Source organism: Phyllobates terribilis, unplaced genomic scaffold (genome assembly GCF_046119375.1).
Source record: "Phyllobates terribilis strain yellow unplaced genomic scaffold, ASM4611937v1 Scaffold_27__1_contigs__length_16484149, whole genome shotgun sequence".
NCBI lineage: Eukaryota > Metazoa > Chordata > Amphibia > Anura > Dendrobatidae > Phyllobates > Phyllobates terribilis.
Window position 1 is genome coordinate 6,645,001 of NW_027362787.1, and position 12,817 is coordinate 6,657,817.

Below are 12,817 nucleotides of genomic sequence, written 5' to 3' on the forward strand. Positions count from 1 at the left end.
TTTGGATAAACAGACATATTAGGCAAGCATTTTGGAGCTTTCACCTAAATAACTACAGGTGGTGAGATAAGCTGCACAATATAATTGACCTTTCAGTATATTGTTGCACACACACCATCTATTTAGCAAATGCCCTTGTTATCAACAGCAGCCTTTTAAACTCACCTGAGCTAACAGGTATGTGCGCTGGTTACTCTGCTGCGCTTAAAATTTCTTTTTTGGTTTGCTACAATGCCTTTTCTGAAACGTTGTCTCCTTCTGCTGGAACACTGACTTCTTTCATTTAATGCCTGCAGACTATAAAAGAGAACCCAACCCAAAAAGTTTGGTTGATTAGTCTGTGGCATTCTGTTAAACTGTTGCTTATGGCGGTCTCTGTGAGCTTCTCAGCGACATTCAGCCAGCCAGGTATCCTGCCTGCAGTAGATGGAATGTGGCAATGGAACGCTGGCTGCGCGTGTCATAATAGGCTCTGAGCCTTTATATACCTGTGCACAGCAGCAGCCACCTTCAGTCTGCTGCTGGACAGCCAGCAGCAGCAGCAGCAGGAGAGGTATGTAATCAGGAGCCCTCCTGCTAAGGGTAGACAGCTGCTCGTTCCACCCCACCCCCCGCCTTAATTGGTTCTCCTCCCTTCCAACGGTGTTGAGGCGGGTGGGAACAGCAGGGGGTGAAGGTGCTGTGTTTAAAGAGGTGGAGTTATGCAGATCTAAAACGCGTGGATTGCAGCAGCAGCAAGCCGAAAAGTGCAGGCATGTAAGGGATCTAGAGGTTGACAACATGTCTTCTTAACGGGAGTCCAGGAGCTCATCTCCACAAATGGACTTTTCAGGATCCTTGGGTGGCTCCGTAGTTTGAAACCAATTCTGGTTATCGCTTCTCGGCCTTTTGGCTAAGATCAAGTGTAGTATCTGTTCTTATCAGTTTAATATCTGATACGTCCCCTATCTGGGGACCATATATTAAATGGATTTTTAGAACAGGGAGATGGAAAAAGAGCTTGCTCTGTCCACTCCACGCATTGACCTGGTATTGCAGTATCTCCAGGACCGGTGCACCCCTTCTTTAATGCAGTTTCTAAAATCAGAAAGAATTGAATTCAATGTTTTTTGTTCATTTTGCTTGTTTGTCGGATTTTGGGATGGACTCTTTGGCTTTGCTTTTCTTCTCCTCATTGGATTTTTCATGTTCAAAGTTGCAGAAGCCAGATTACAAGCTCATTTTGGTTCAACTTCAGCAACTGTGCATTGCATTGCCATGTAATGTGATGCAATGCTATCTTTCTAGCTCTCCCTTTTTACTTCCTTTTGGATAAACAGACATATTAGGCAAGCATTTTGGAGCTTTCACCTAAATAACTACAGGTGGTGAGATAAGCTGCACAATATAATTGACCTTTCAGTATATTGTTGCACACACACCATCTATTTAGCAAATGCCCTTGTTATCAACAGCAGCCTTTTAAACTCACCTGAGCTAACAGGTATGTGCGCTGGTTACTCTGCTGCGCTTAAAATTTCTTTTTTGGTTTGCTACAATGCCTTTTCTGAAACGTTGTCTCCTTCTGCTGGAACACTGACTTCTTTCATTTAATGCCTGCAGACTATAAAAGAGAACCCAACCCAAAAAGTTTGGTTGATTAGTCTGTGGCATTCTGTTAAACTGTTGCTTATGGCGGTCTCTGTGAGCTTCTCAGCGACATTCAGCCAGCCAGGTATCCTGCCTGCAGTAGATGGAATGTGGCAATGGAACGCTGGCTGCGCGTGTCATAATAGGCTCTGAGCCTTTATATACCTGTGCACAGCAGCAGCCACCTTCAGTCTGCTGCTGGACAGCCAGCAGCAGCAGCAGCAGGAGAGGTATGTAATCAGGAGCCCTCCTGCTAAGGGTAGACAGCTGCTCGTTCCACCCCACCCCCCGCCTTAATTGGTTCTCCTCCCTTCCAACGGTGTTGAGGCGGGTGGGAACAGCAGGGGGTGAAGGTGCTGTGTTTAAAGAGGTGGAGTTATGCAGATCTAAAACGCGTGGATTGCAGCAGCAGCAAGCCGAAAAGTGCAGGCATGTAAGGGATCTAGAGGTTGACAACATGTCTTCTTAACGGGAGTCCAGGAGCTCATCTCCACAAATGGACTTTTCAGGATCCTTGGGTGGCTCCGTAGTTTGAAACCAATTCTGGTTATCGCTTCTCGGCCTTTTGGCTAAGATCAAGTGTAGTATCTGTTCTTATCAGTTTAATATCTGATACGTCCCCTATCTGGGGACCATATATTAAATGGATTTTTAGAACAGGGAGATGGAAAAAGAGCTTGCTCTGTCCACTCCACGCATTGACCTGGTATTGCAGTATCTCCAGGACCGGTGCACCCCTTCTTTAATGCAGTTTCTAAAATCAGAAAGAATTGAATTCAATGTTTTTTGTTCATTTTGCTTGTTTGTCGGATTTTGGGATGGACTCTTTGGCTTTGCTTTTCTTCTCCTCATTGGATTTTTCATGTTCAAAGTTGCAGAAGCCAGATTACAAGCTCATTTTGGTTCAACTTCAGCAACTGTGCATTGCATTGCCATGTAATGTGATGCAATGCTATCTTTCTAGCTCTCCCTTTTTACTTCCTTTTGGATAAACAGACATATTAGGCAAGCATTTTGGAGCTTTCACCTAAATAACTACAGGTGGTGAGATAAGCTGCACAATATAATTGACCTTTCAGTATATTGTTGCACACACACCATCTATTTAGCAAATGCCCTTGTTATCAACAGCAGCCTTTTAAACTCACCTGAGCTAACAGGTATGTGCGCTGGTTACTCTGCTGCGCTTAAAATTTCTTTTTTGGTTTGCTACAATGCCTTTTCTGAAACGTTGTCTCCTTCTGCTGGAACACTGACTTCTTTCATTTAATGCCTGCAGACTATAAAAGAGAACCCAACCCAAAAAGTTTGGTTGATTAGTCTGTGGCATTCTGTTAAACTGTTGCTTATGGCGGTCTCTGTGAGCTTCTCAGCGACATTCAGCCAGCCAGGTATCCTGCCTGCAGTAGATGGAATGTGGCAATGGAACGCTGGCTGCGCGTGTCATAATAGGCTCTGAGCCTTTATATACCTGTGCACAGCAGCAGCCACCTTCAGTCTGCTGCTGGACAGCCAGCAGCAGCAGCAGCAGGAGAGGTATGTAATCAGGAGCCCTCCTGCTAAGGGTAGACAGCTGCTCGTTCCACCCCACCCCCCGCCTTAATTGGTTCTCCTCCCTTCCAACGGTGTTGAGGCGGGTGGGAACAGCAGGGGGTGAAGGTGCTGTGTTTAAAGAGGTGGAGTTATGCAGATCTAAAACGCGTGGATTGCAGCAGCAGCAAGCCGAAAAGTGCAGGCATGTAAGGGATCTAGAGGTTGACAACATGTCTTCTTAACGGGAGTCCAGGAGCTCATCTCCACAAATGGACTTTTCAGGATCCTTGGGTGGCTCCGTAGTTTGAAACCAATTCTGGTTATCGCTTCTCGGCCTTTTGGCTAAGATCAAGTGTAGTATCTGTTCTTATCAGTTTAATATCTGATACGTCCCCTATCTGGGGACCATATATTAAATGGATTTTTAGAACAGGGAGATGGAAAAAGAGCTTGCTCTGTCCACTCCACGCATTGACCTGGTATTGCAGTATCTCCAGGACCGGTGCACCCCTTCTTTAATGCAGTTTCTAAAATCAGAAAGAATTGAATTCAATGTTTTTTGTTCATTTTGCTTGTTTGTCGGATTTTGGGATGGACTCTTTGGCTTTGCTTTTCTTCTCCTCATTGGATTTTTCATGTTCAAAGTTGCAGAAGCCAGATTACAAGCTCATTTTGGTTCAACTTCAGCAACTGTGCATTGCATTGCCATGTAATGTGATGCAATGCTATCTTTCTAGCTCTCCATTTTACTTCCTTTTGGATAAACAGACATATTAGGCAAGCATTTTGGAGCTTTCACCTAAATAACTACAGGTGGTGAGATAAGCTGCACAATATAATTGACCTTTCAGTATATTGTTGCACACACACCATCTATTTAGCAAATGCCCTTGTTATCAACAGCAGCCTTTTAAACTCACCTGAGCTAACAGGTATGTGCGCTGGTTACTCTGCTGCGCTTAAAATTTCTTTTTTGGTTTGCTACAATGCCTTTTCTGAAACGTTGTCTCCTTCTGCTGGAACACTGACTTCTTTCATTTAATGCCTGCAGACTATAAAAGAGAACCCAACCCAAAAAGTTTGGTTGATTAGTCTGTGGCATTCTGTTAAACTGTTGCTTATGGCAGTCTCTGTGAGGTTCTCAGCGACATTCAGCCAGCCAGGTATCCTGCCTGCAGTAGATGGAATGTGGCAATGGAACGCTGGCTGCGCGTGTCATAATAGGCTCTGAGCCTTTATATACCTGAGCACAGCAGCAGCCACCTTCAGTCTGCTGCTGGACAGCCAGCAGCAGCAGCAGCAGGAGAGGTATGTAATCAGGAGCCCTCCTGCTAAGGGTAGACAGCTGCTCGTTCCACCCCACCCCCCGCCTTAATTGGTTCTCCTCCCTTCCAACGGTGTTGAGGCGGGTGGGAACAGCAGGGGGTGAAGGTGCTGTGTTTAAAGAGGTGGAGTTATGCAGATCTAAAACGCGTGGATTGCAGCAGCAGCAAGCCGAAAAGTGCAGGCATGTAAGGGATCTAGAGGTTGACAACATGTCTTCTTAACGGGAGTCCAGGAGCTCATCTCCACAAATGGACTTTTCAGGATCCTTGGGTGGCTCCGTAGTTTGAAACCAATTCTGGTTATCGCTTCTCGGCCTTTTGGCTAAGATCAAGTGTAGTATCTGTTCTTATCAGTTTAATATCTGATACGTCCCCTATCTGGGGACCATATATTAAATGGATTTTTAGAACAGGGAGATGGAAAAAGAGCTTGCTCTGTCCACTCCACGCATTGACCTGGTATTGCAGTATCTCCAGGACCGGTGCACCCCTTCTTTAATGCAGTTTCTAAAATCAGAAAGAATTGAATTCAATGTTTTTTGTTCATTTTGCTTGTTTGTCGGATTTTGGGATGGACTCTTTGGCTTTGCTTTTCTTCTCTTCATTGGATTTTTCATGTTCAAAGTTGCAGAAGCCAGATTACAAGCTCATTTTGGTTCACCTTCAGCAACTGTGCATTGCATTGCCATGTAATGTGATGCAATGCTATCTTTCTAGCTCTCCCTTTTTACTTCCTTTTGGATAAACAGACATATTAGGCAAGCATTTTGGAGCTTTCACCTAAATAACTACAGGTGGTGAGATAAGCTGCACAATATAATTGACCTTTCAGTATATTGTTGCACACACACCATCTATTTAGCAAATGCCCTTGTTATCAACAGCAGCCTTTTAAACTCACCTGAGCTAACAGGTATGTGCGCTGGTTACTCTGCTGCGCTTAAAATTTCTTTTTTGGGTTGCTACAATGCCTTTTCTGAAACGTTGTCTCCTTCTGCTGGAACACTGACTTCTTTCATTTAATGCCTGCAGACTATAAAAGAGAACCCAACCCAAAAAGTTTGGTTGATTAGTCTGTGGCATTCTGTTAAACTGTTGCTTATGGCGGTCTCTGTGAGCTTCTCAGCGACATTCAGCCAGCCAGGTATCCTGCCTGCAGTAGATGGAATGTGGCAATGGAACGCTGGCTGCGCGTGTCATAATAGGCTCTGAGCCTTTATATACCTGTGCACAGCAGCAGCCACCTTCAGTCTGCTGCTGGACAGCCAGCAGCAGCAGCAGCAGGAGAGGTATGTAATCAGGAGCCCTCCTGCTAAGGGTAGACAGCTGCTCGTTCCACCCCACCCCCCGCCTTAATTGGTTCTCCTCCCTTCCAACGGTGTTGAGGCGGGTGGGAACAGCAGGGGGTGAAGGTGCTGTGTTTAAAGAGGTGGAGTTATGCAGATCTAAAACGCGTGGATTGCAGCAGCAGCAAGCCGAAAAGTGCAGGCATGTAAGGGATCTAGAGGTTGACAACATGTCTTCTTAACGGGAGTCCAGGAGCTCATCTCCACAAATGGACTTTTCAGGATCCTTGGGTGGCTCCGTAGTTTGAAACCAATTCTGGTTATCGCTTCTCGGCCTTTTGGCTAAGATCAAGTGTAGTATCTGTTCTTATCAGTTTAATATCTGATACGTCCCCTATCTGGGGACCATATATTAAATGGATTTTTAGAACAGGGAGATGGAAAAAGAGCTTGCTCTGTCCACTCCACGCATTGACCTGGTATTGCAGTATCTCCAGGACCGGTGCACCCCTTCTTTAATGCAGTTTCTAAAATCAGAAAGAATTGAATTCAATGTTTTTTGTTCATTTTGCTTGTTTGTCGGATTTTGGGATGGACTCTTTTTCTTTGCTTTTCTTCTCCTCATTGGATTTTTCATGTTCAAAGTTGCAGAAGCCAGATTACAAGCTCATTTTGGTTCAACTTCAGCAACTGTGCATTGCATTGCCATGTAATGTGATGCAATGCTATCTTTCTAGCTCTCCCTTTTTACTTCCTTTTGGATAAACAGACATATTAGGCAAGCATTTTGGAGCTTTCACCTAAATAACTACAGGTGGTGAGATAAGCTGCACAATATAATTGACCTTTCAGTATATTGTTGCACACACACCATCTATTTAGCAAATGCCCTTGTTATCAACAGCAGCCTTTTAAACTCACCTGAGCTAACAGGTATGTGCGCTGGTTACTCTGCTGCGCTTAAAATTTCTTTTTTGGTTTGCTACAATGCCTTTTCTGAAACGTTGTCTCCTTCTGCTGGAACACTGACTTCTTTCATTTAATGCCTGCAGACTATAAAAGAGAACCCAACCCAAAAAGTTTGGTTGATTAGTCTGTGGCATTCTGTTAAACTGTTGCTTATGGCGGTCTCTGTGAGCTTCTCAGCGACATTCAGCCAGCCAGGTATCCTGCCTGCAGTAGATGGAATGTGGCAATGGAACGCTGGCTGCGCGTGTCATAATAGGCTCTGAGCCTTTATATACCTGTGCACAGCAGCAGCCACCTTCAGTCTGCTGCTGGACAGCCAGCAGCAGCAGCAGCAGGAGAGGTATGTAATCAGGAGCCCTCCTGCTAAGGGTAGACAGCTGCTCGTTCCACCCCACCCCCCGCCTTAATTGGTTCTCCTCCCTTCCAACGGTGTTGAGGCGGGTGGGAACAGCAGGGGGTGAAGGTGCTGTGTTTAAAGAGGTGGAGTTATGCAGATCTAAAACGCGTGGATTGCAGCAGCAGCAAGCCGAAAAGTGCAGGCATGTAAGGGATCTAGAGGTTGACAACATGTCTTCTTAACGGGAGTCCAGGAGCTCATCTCCACAAATGGACTTTTCAGGATCCTTGGGTGGCTCCGTAGTTTGAAACCAATTCTGGTTATCGCTTCTCGGCCTTTTGGCTAAGATCAAGTGTAGTATCTGTTCTTATCAGTTTAATATCTGATACGTCCCCTATCTGGGGACCATATATTAAATGGATTTTTAGAACAGGGAGATGGAAAAAGAGCTTGCTCTGTCCACTCCACGCATTGACCTGGTATTGCAGTATCTCCAGGACCGGTGCACCCCTTCTTTAATGCAGTTTCTAAAATCAGAAAGAATTGAATTCAATGTTTTTTGTTCATTTTGCTTGTTTGTCGGATTTTGGGATGGACTCTTTGGCTTTGCTTTTCTTCTCCTCATTGGATTTTTCATGTTCAAAGTTGCAGAAGCCAGATTACAAGCTCATTTTGGTTCAACTTCAGCAACTGTGCATTCCATTGCCATGTAATGTGATGCAATGCTATCTTTCTAGCTCTCCCTTTTTACTTCCTTTTGGATAAACAGACATATTAGGCAAGCATTTTGGAGCTTTCACCTAAATAACTACAGGTGGTGAGATAAGCTGCACAATATAATTGACCTTTCAGTATATTGTTGCACACACACCATCTATTTAGCAAATGCCCTTGTTATCAACAGCAGCCTTTTAAACTCACCTGAGCTAACAGGTATGTGCGCTGGTTACTCTGCTGCGCTTAAAATTTCTTTTTTGGTTTGCTACAATGCCTTTTCTGAAACGTTGTCTCCTTCTGCTGGAACACTGACTTCTTTCATTTAATGCCTGCAGACTATAAAAGAGAACCCAACCCAAAAAGTTTGGTTGATTAGTCTGTGGCATTCTGTTAAACTGTTGCTTATGGCGGTCTCTGTGAGCTTCTCAGCGACATTCAGCCAGCCAGGTATCCTGCCTGCAGTAGATGGAATGTGGCAATGGAACGCTGGCTGCGCGTGTCATAATAGGCTCTGAGCCTTTATATACCTGTGCACAGCAGCAGCCACCTTCAGTCTGCTGCTGGACAGCCAGCAGCAGCAGCAGCAGGAGAGGTATGTAATCAGGAGCCCTCCTGCTAAGGGTAGACAGCTGCTCGTTCCACCCCACCCCCCGCCTTAATTGGTTCTCCTCCCTTCCAACGGTGTTGAGGCGGGTGGGAACAGCAGGGGGTGAAGGTGCTGTGTTTAAAGAGGTGGAGTTATGCAGATCTAAAACGCGTGGATTGCAGCAGCAGCAAGCCGAAAAGTGCAGGCATGTAAGGGATCTAGAGGTTGACAACATGTCTTCTTAACGGGAGTCCAGGAGCTCATCTCCACAAATGGACTTTTCAGGATCCTTGGGTGGCTCCGTAGTTTGAAACCAATTCTGGTTATCGCTTCTCGGCCTTTTGGCTAAGATCAAGTGTAGTATCTTTCGAAAAGGCGGTTTTGGATGTTGGCCGCCCTAGTAGATTGATACATTATGCACATTGGGGTTTAGGCGCTTGTTAGTACGCCAGGTGGCTAATATAGTGATCTGGTGGAAAGCATGGCCCCCCAGGATCGACGCCATTGGGCCGGGGAAGATCGAAAGCCCGAAGTGTGAAGTGCCCCAGGAGTGGTGACCCTGGGGTGCCTTAACTCACTGGGATTGGGAACCCCACTTGAGTTTATGGCACATTTGCACTAGCACTTCAATATTTCTTTCTTCACACACACCCTTATTCCGGGCCTTCTGGCCTTAGGATGGGGAATTTTTCAATTCCCGGTCGAAGGTCCGGGCAGTATTATACTGTGAAACCTTCACTATTTATTTAATTTTTTTTTGTCACTGTGTGTCCACTTTTTCACGTGTGTCCACGTCCTTACTAGGATTTTGTCGGGATGCGGTTCCCTTACGGGTTCCTCTCTTGGCAGGTCTAGGGGGGGAGTGTGTGGCCATCAGGTTCCGCTCCCCCCTGAACCCCACTGGCTCTCCTCTTTCGGGAGGAGAGCGTTGTTGGCTCCCCTCTTCCGGGAGGGGAGCACAGTCTTTGGCTCCCAGTGCCTTGCTCGGGTGAGAAATCGGGCAGGTATTGGGGGTAAGATTGGGTCGCCTCTGGCTCCGGCTGGAGGTGGCTATTTGTCCCTGTTCCTCGCTGTGGCCTTCTGGCTCGGAGGGACGGGGAATGGTTTGGGGGACCCTTCTCCTTTTGGAGAGGGTTTCAAGAAGACCAGCATCCTAGTGCACTTTTTTTTGTGGCACTTGTCACTTTTTTAAGCGCACTCGGGTTTTGTACACGAATTCGGGCTTTCGATAAAAAAAAAAAAAATCTGTTCTTATCAGTTTAATATCTGATACGTCCCCTATCTGGGGACCATATATTAAATGGATTTTTAGAACAGGGAGATGGAAAAAGAGCTTGCTCTGTCCACTCCACGCATTGACCTGGTATTGCAGTATCTCCAGGACCGGTGCACCCCTTCTTTAATGCAGTTTCTAAAATCAGAAAGAATTGAATTCAATGTTTTTTCTTCATTTTGCTTGTTTGTCGGATTTTGGGATGGACTCTTTGGCTTTGCTTTTCTTCTCCTCATTGGATTTTTCATGTTCAAAGTTGCAGAAGCCAGATTACAAGCTCATTTTGGTTCAACTTCAGCAACTGTGCATTGCATTGCCATGTAATGTGATGCAATGCTATCTTTCTAGCTCTCCCTTTTTACTTCCTTTTGGATAAACAGACATATTAGGCAAGCATTTTGGAGCTTTCACCTAAATAACTACAGGTGGTGAGATAAGCTGCACAATATAATTGACCTTTCAGTATATTGTTGCACACACACCATCTATTTAGCAAATGCCCTTGTTATCAACAGCAGCCTTTTAAACTCACCTGAGCTAACAGGTATGTGCGCTGGTTACTCTGCTGTGCTTAAAATTTCTTTTTTGGTTTGCTACAATGCCTTTTCTGAAACGTTGTCTCCTTCTGCTGGAACACTGACTTCTTTCATTTAATGCCTGCAGACTATAAAAGAGAACCCAACCCAAAAAGTTTGGTTGATTAGTCTGTGGCATTCTGTTAAACTGTTGCTTATGGCGGTCTCTGTGAGCTTCTCAGCGACATTCAGCCAGCCAGGTATCCTGCCTGCAGTAGATGGAATGTGGCAATGGAACGCTGGCTGCGCGTGTCATAATAGGCTCTGAGCCTTTATATACCTGTGCACAGCAGCAGCCACCTTCAGTCTGCTGCTGGACAGCCAGCAGCAGCAGCAGCAGGAGAGGTATGTAATCAGGAGCCCTCCTGCTAAGGGTAGACAGCTGCTCGTTCCACCCCACCCCCCGCCTTAATTGGTTCTCCTCCCTTCCAACGGTGTTGAGGCGGGTGGGAACAGCAGGGGGTGAAGGTGCTGTGTTTAAAGAGGTGGAGTTATGCAGATCTAAAACGCGTGGATTGCAGCAGCAGCAAGCCGAAAAGTGCAGGCATGTAAGGGATCTAGAGGTTGACAACATGTCTTCTTAACGGGAGTCCAGGAGCTCATCTCCACAAATGGACTTTTCAGGATCCTTGGGTGGCTCCGTAGTTTGAAACCAATTCTGGTTATCGCTTCTCGGCCTTTTGGCTAAGATCAAGTGTAGTATCTGTTCTTATCAGTTTAATATCTGATACGTCCCCTATCTGGGGACCATATATTAAATGGATTTTTAGAACAGGGAGATGGAAAAAGAGCTTGCTCTGTCCACTCCACGCATTGACCTGGTATTGCAGTATCTCCAGGACCGGTGCACCCCTTCTTTAATGCAGTTTCTAAAATCAGAAAGAATTGAATTCAATGTTTTTTGTTCATTTTGCTTGTTTGTCGGATTTTGGGATGGACTCTTTGGCTTTGCTTTTCTTCTCCTCATTGGATTTTTCATGTTCAAAGTTGCAGAAGCCAGATTACAAGCTCATTTTGGTTCAACTTCAGCAACTGTGCATTGCATTGCCATGTAATGTGATGCAATGCTATCTTTCTAGCTCTCCCTTTTTACTTCCTTTTGGATAAACAGACATATTAGGCAAGCATTTTGGAGCTTTCACCTAAATAACTACAGGTGGTGAGATAAGCTGCACAATATAATTGACCTTTCAGTATATTGTTGCACACACACCATCTATTTAGCAAATGCCCTTGTTATCAACAGCAGCCTTTTAAACTCACCTGAGCTAACAGGTATGTGCGCTGGTTACTCTGCTGCGCTTAAAATTTCTTTTTTGGTTTGCTACAATGCCTTTTCTGAAACGTTGTCTCCTTCTGCTGGAACACTGGCTTCTTTCATTTAATGCCTGCAGACTATAAAAGAGAACCCAACCCAAAAAGTTTGGTTGATTAGTCTGTGGCATTCTGTTAAACTGTTGCTTATGGCGGTCTCTGTGAGCTTCTCAGCGACATTCAGCCAGCCAGGTATCCTGCCTGCAGTAGATGGAATGTGGCAATGGAACGCTGGCTGCGCGTGTCATAATAGGCTCTGAGCCTTTATATACCTGTGCACAGCAGCAGCCACCTTCAGTCTGCTGCTGGACAGCCAGCAGCAGCAGCAGCAGGAGAGGTATGTAATCAGGAGCCCTCCTGCTAAGGGTAGACAGCTGCTCGTTCCACCCCACCCCCCGCCTTAATTGGTTCTCCTCCCTTCCAACGGTGTTGAGGCGGGTGGGAACAGCAGGGGGTGAAGGTGCTGTGTTTAAAGAGGTGGAGTTATGCAGATCTAAAACGCGTGGATTGCAGCAGCAGCAAGCCGAAAAGTGCAGGCATGTAAGGGATCTAGAGGTTGACAACATGTCTTCTTAACGGGAGTCCAGGAGCTCATCTCCACAAATGGACTTTTCAGGATCCTTGGGTGGCTCCGTAGTTTGAAACCAATTCTGGTTATCGCTTCTCGGCCTTTTGGCTAAGATCAAGTGTAGTATCTGTTCTTATCAGTTTAATATCTGATACGTCCCCTATCTGGGGACCATATATTAAATGGATTTTTAGAACAGGGAGATGGAAAAAGAGCTTGCTCTGTCCACTCCACGCATTGACCTGGTATTGCAGTATCTCCAGGACCGGTGCACCCCTTCTTTAATGCAGTTTCTAAAATCAGAAAGAATTGAATTCAATGTTTTTTGTTCATTTTGCTTGTTTGTCGGATTTTGGGATGGACTCTTTGGCTTTGCTTTTCTTCTCTTCATTGGATTTTTCATGTTCAAAGTTGCAGAAGCCAGATTACAAGCTCATTTTGGTTCAACTTCAGCAACTGTGCATTGCATTGCCATGTAATGTGATGCAATGCTATCTTTCTAGCTCTCCCTTTTTACTTCCTTTTGGATAAACAGACATATTAGGCAAGCATTTTGGAGCTTTCACCTAAATAACTACAGGTGGTGAGATAAGCTGCACAATATAATTGACCTTTCAGTATATTGTTGCACACACACCATCTATTTAGCAAATGCCCTTGTTATCAACAGCAGCCTTTTAAACTCACCTGAGCTAACAGGTATGT

The 12,817-nt window shown here is 45.3% G+C and overlaps 9 non-coding genes and 1 pseudogene across 9 annotated transcripts; all 10 read left to right on the plus strand.

The window, feature by feature from the left end:
* The first annotated feature begins 872 nt into the window (after window positions 1–872).
* On the plus strand, window positions 873–1,063 carry LOC141176591 (U2 spliceosomal RNA). The gene has a single exon (XR_012253264.1). It is a non-coding gene; the product is annotated as a U2 spliceosomal RNA (small nuclear RNA).
* Window positions 1,064–2,178: 1,115 nt separating this feature from the next.
* On the plus strand, window positions 2,179–2,369 carry LOC141176592 (U2 spliceosomal RNA). Its single transcript, XR_012253265.1, has one exon. It is a non-coding gene; the product is annotated as a U2 spliceosomal RNA (small nuclear RNA).
* A 1,115-nt stretch (window positions 2,370–3,484) lies between these two features.
* Window positions 3,485–3,675, plus strand: LOC141176593 (U2 spliceosomal RNA). The gene has a single exon (XR_012253266.1). It is a non-coding gene; the product is annotated as a U2 spliceosomal RNA (small nuclear RNA).
* A 1,114-nt stretch (window positions 3,676–4,789) lies between these two features.
* Window positions 4,790–4,980, plus strand: LOC141176594 (U2 spliceosomal RNA). The gene has a single exon (XR_012253267.1). It is a non-coding gene; the product is annotated as a U2 spliceosomal RNA (small nuclear RNA).
* A 1,115-nt stretch (window positions 4,981–6,095) lies between these two features.
* LOC141176595 (U2 spliceosomal RNA) lies at window positions 6,096–6,286 on the plus strand. The gene has a single exon (XR_012253268.1). It is a non-coding gene; the product is annotated as a U2 spliceosomal RNA (small nuclear RNA).
* A 1,115-nt stretch (window positions 6,287–7,401) lies between these two features.
* On the plus strand, window positions 7,402–7,592 carry LOC141176596 (U2 spliceosomal RNA). Its single transcript, XR_012253269.1, has one exon. It is a non-coding gene; the product is annotated as a U2 spliceosomal RNA (small nuclear RNA).
* Window positions 7,593–8,707: 1,115 nt separating this feature from the next.
* On the plus strand, window positions 8,708–8,887 carry LOC141178091 (U2 spliceosomal RNA; annotated as a pseudogene).
* Window positions 8,888–9,593: 706 nt separating this feature from the next.
* On the plus strand, window positions 9,594–9,779 carry LOC141177843 (U2 spliceosomal RNA). Its single transcript, XR_012254380.1, has one exon. It is a non-coding gene; the product is annotated as a U2 spliceosomal RNA (small nuclear RNA).
* A 1,115-nt stretch (window positions 9,780–10,894) lies between these two features.
* LOC141176598 (U2 spliceosomal RNA) lies at window positions 10,895–11,085 on the plus strand. Its single transcript, XR_012253270.1, has one exon. It is a non-coding gene; the product is annotated as a U2 spliceosomal RNA (small nuclear RNA).
* Window positions 11,086–12,200: 1,115 nt separating this feature from the next.
* On the plus strand, window positions 12,201–12,391 carry LOC141176599 (U2 spliceosomal RNA). Its single transcript, XR_012253271.1, has one exon. It is a non-coding gene; the product is annotated as a U2 spliceosomal RNA (small nuclear RNA).
* The last annotated feature ends 426 nt before the right edge of the window (window positions 12,392–12,817 follow it).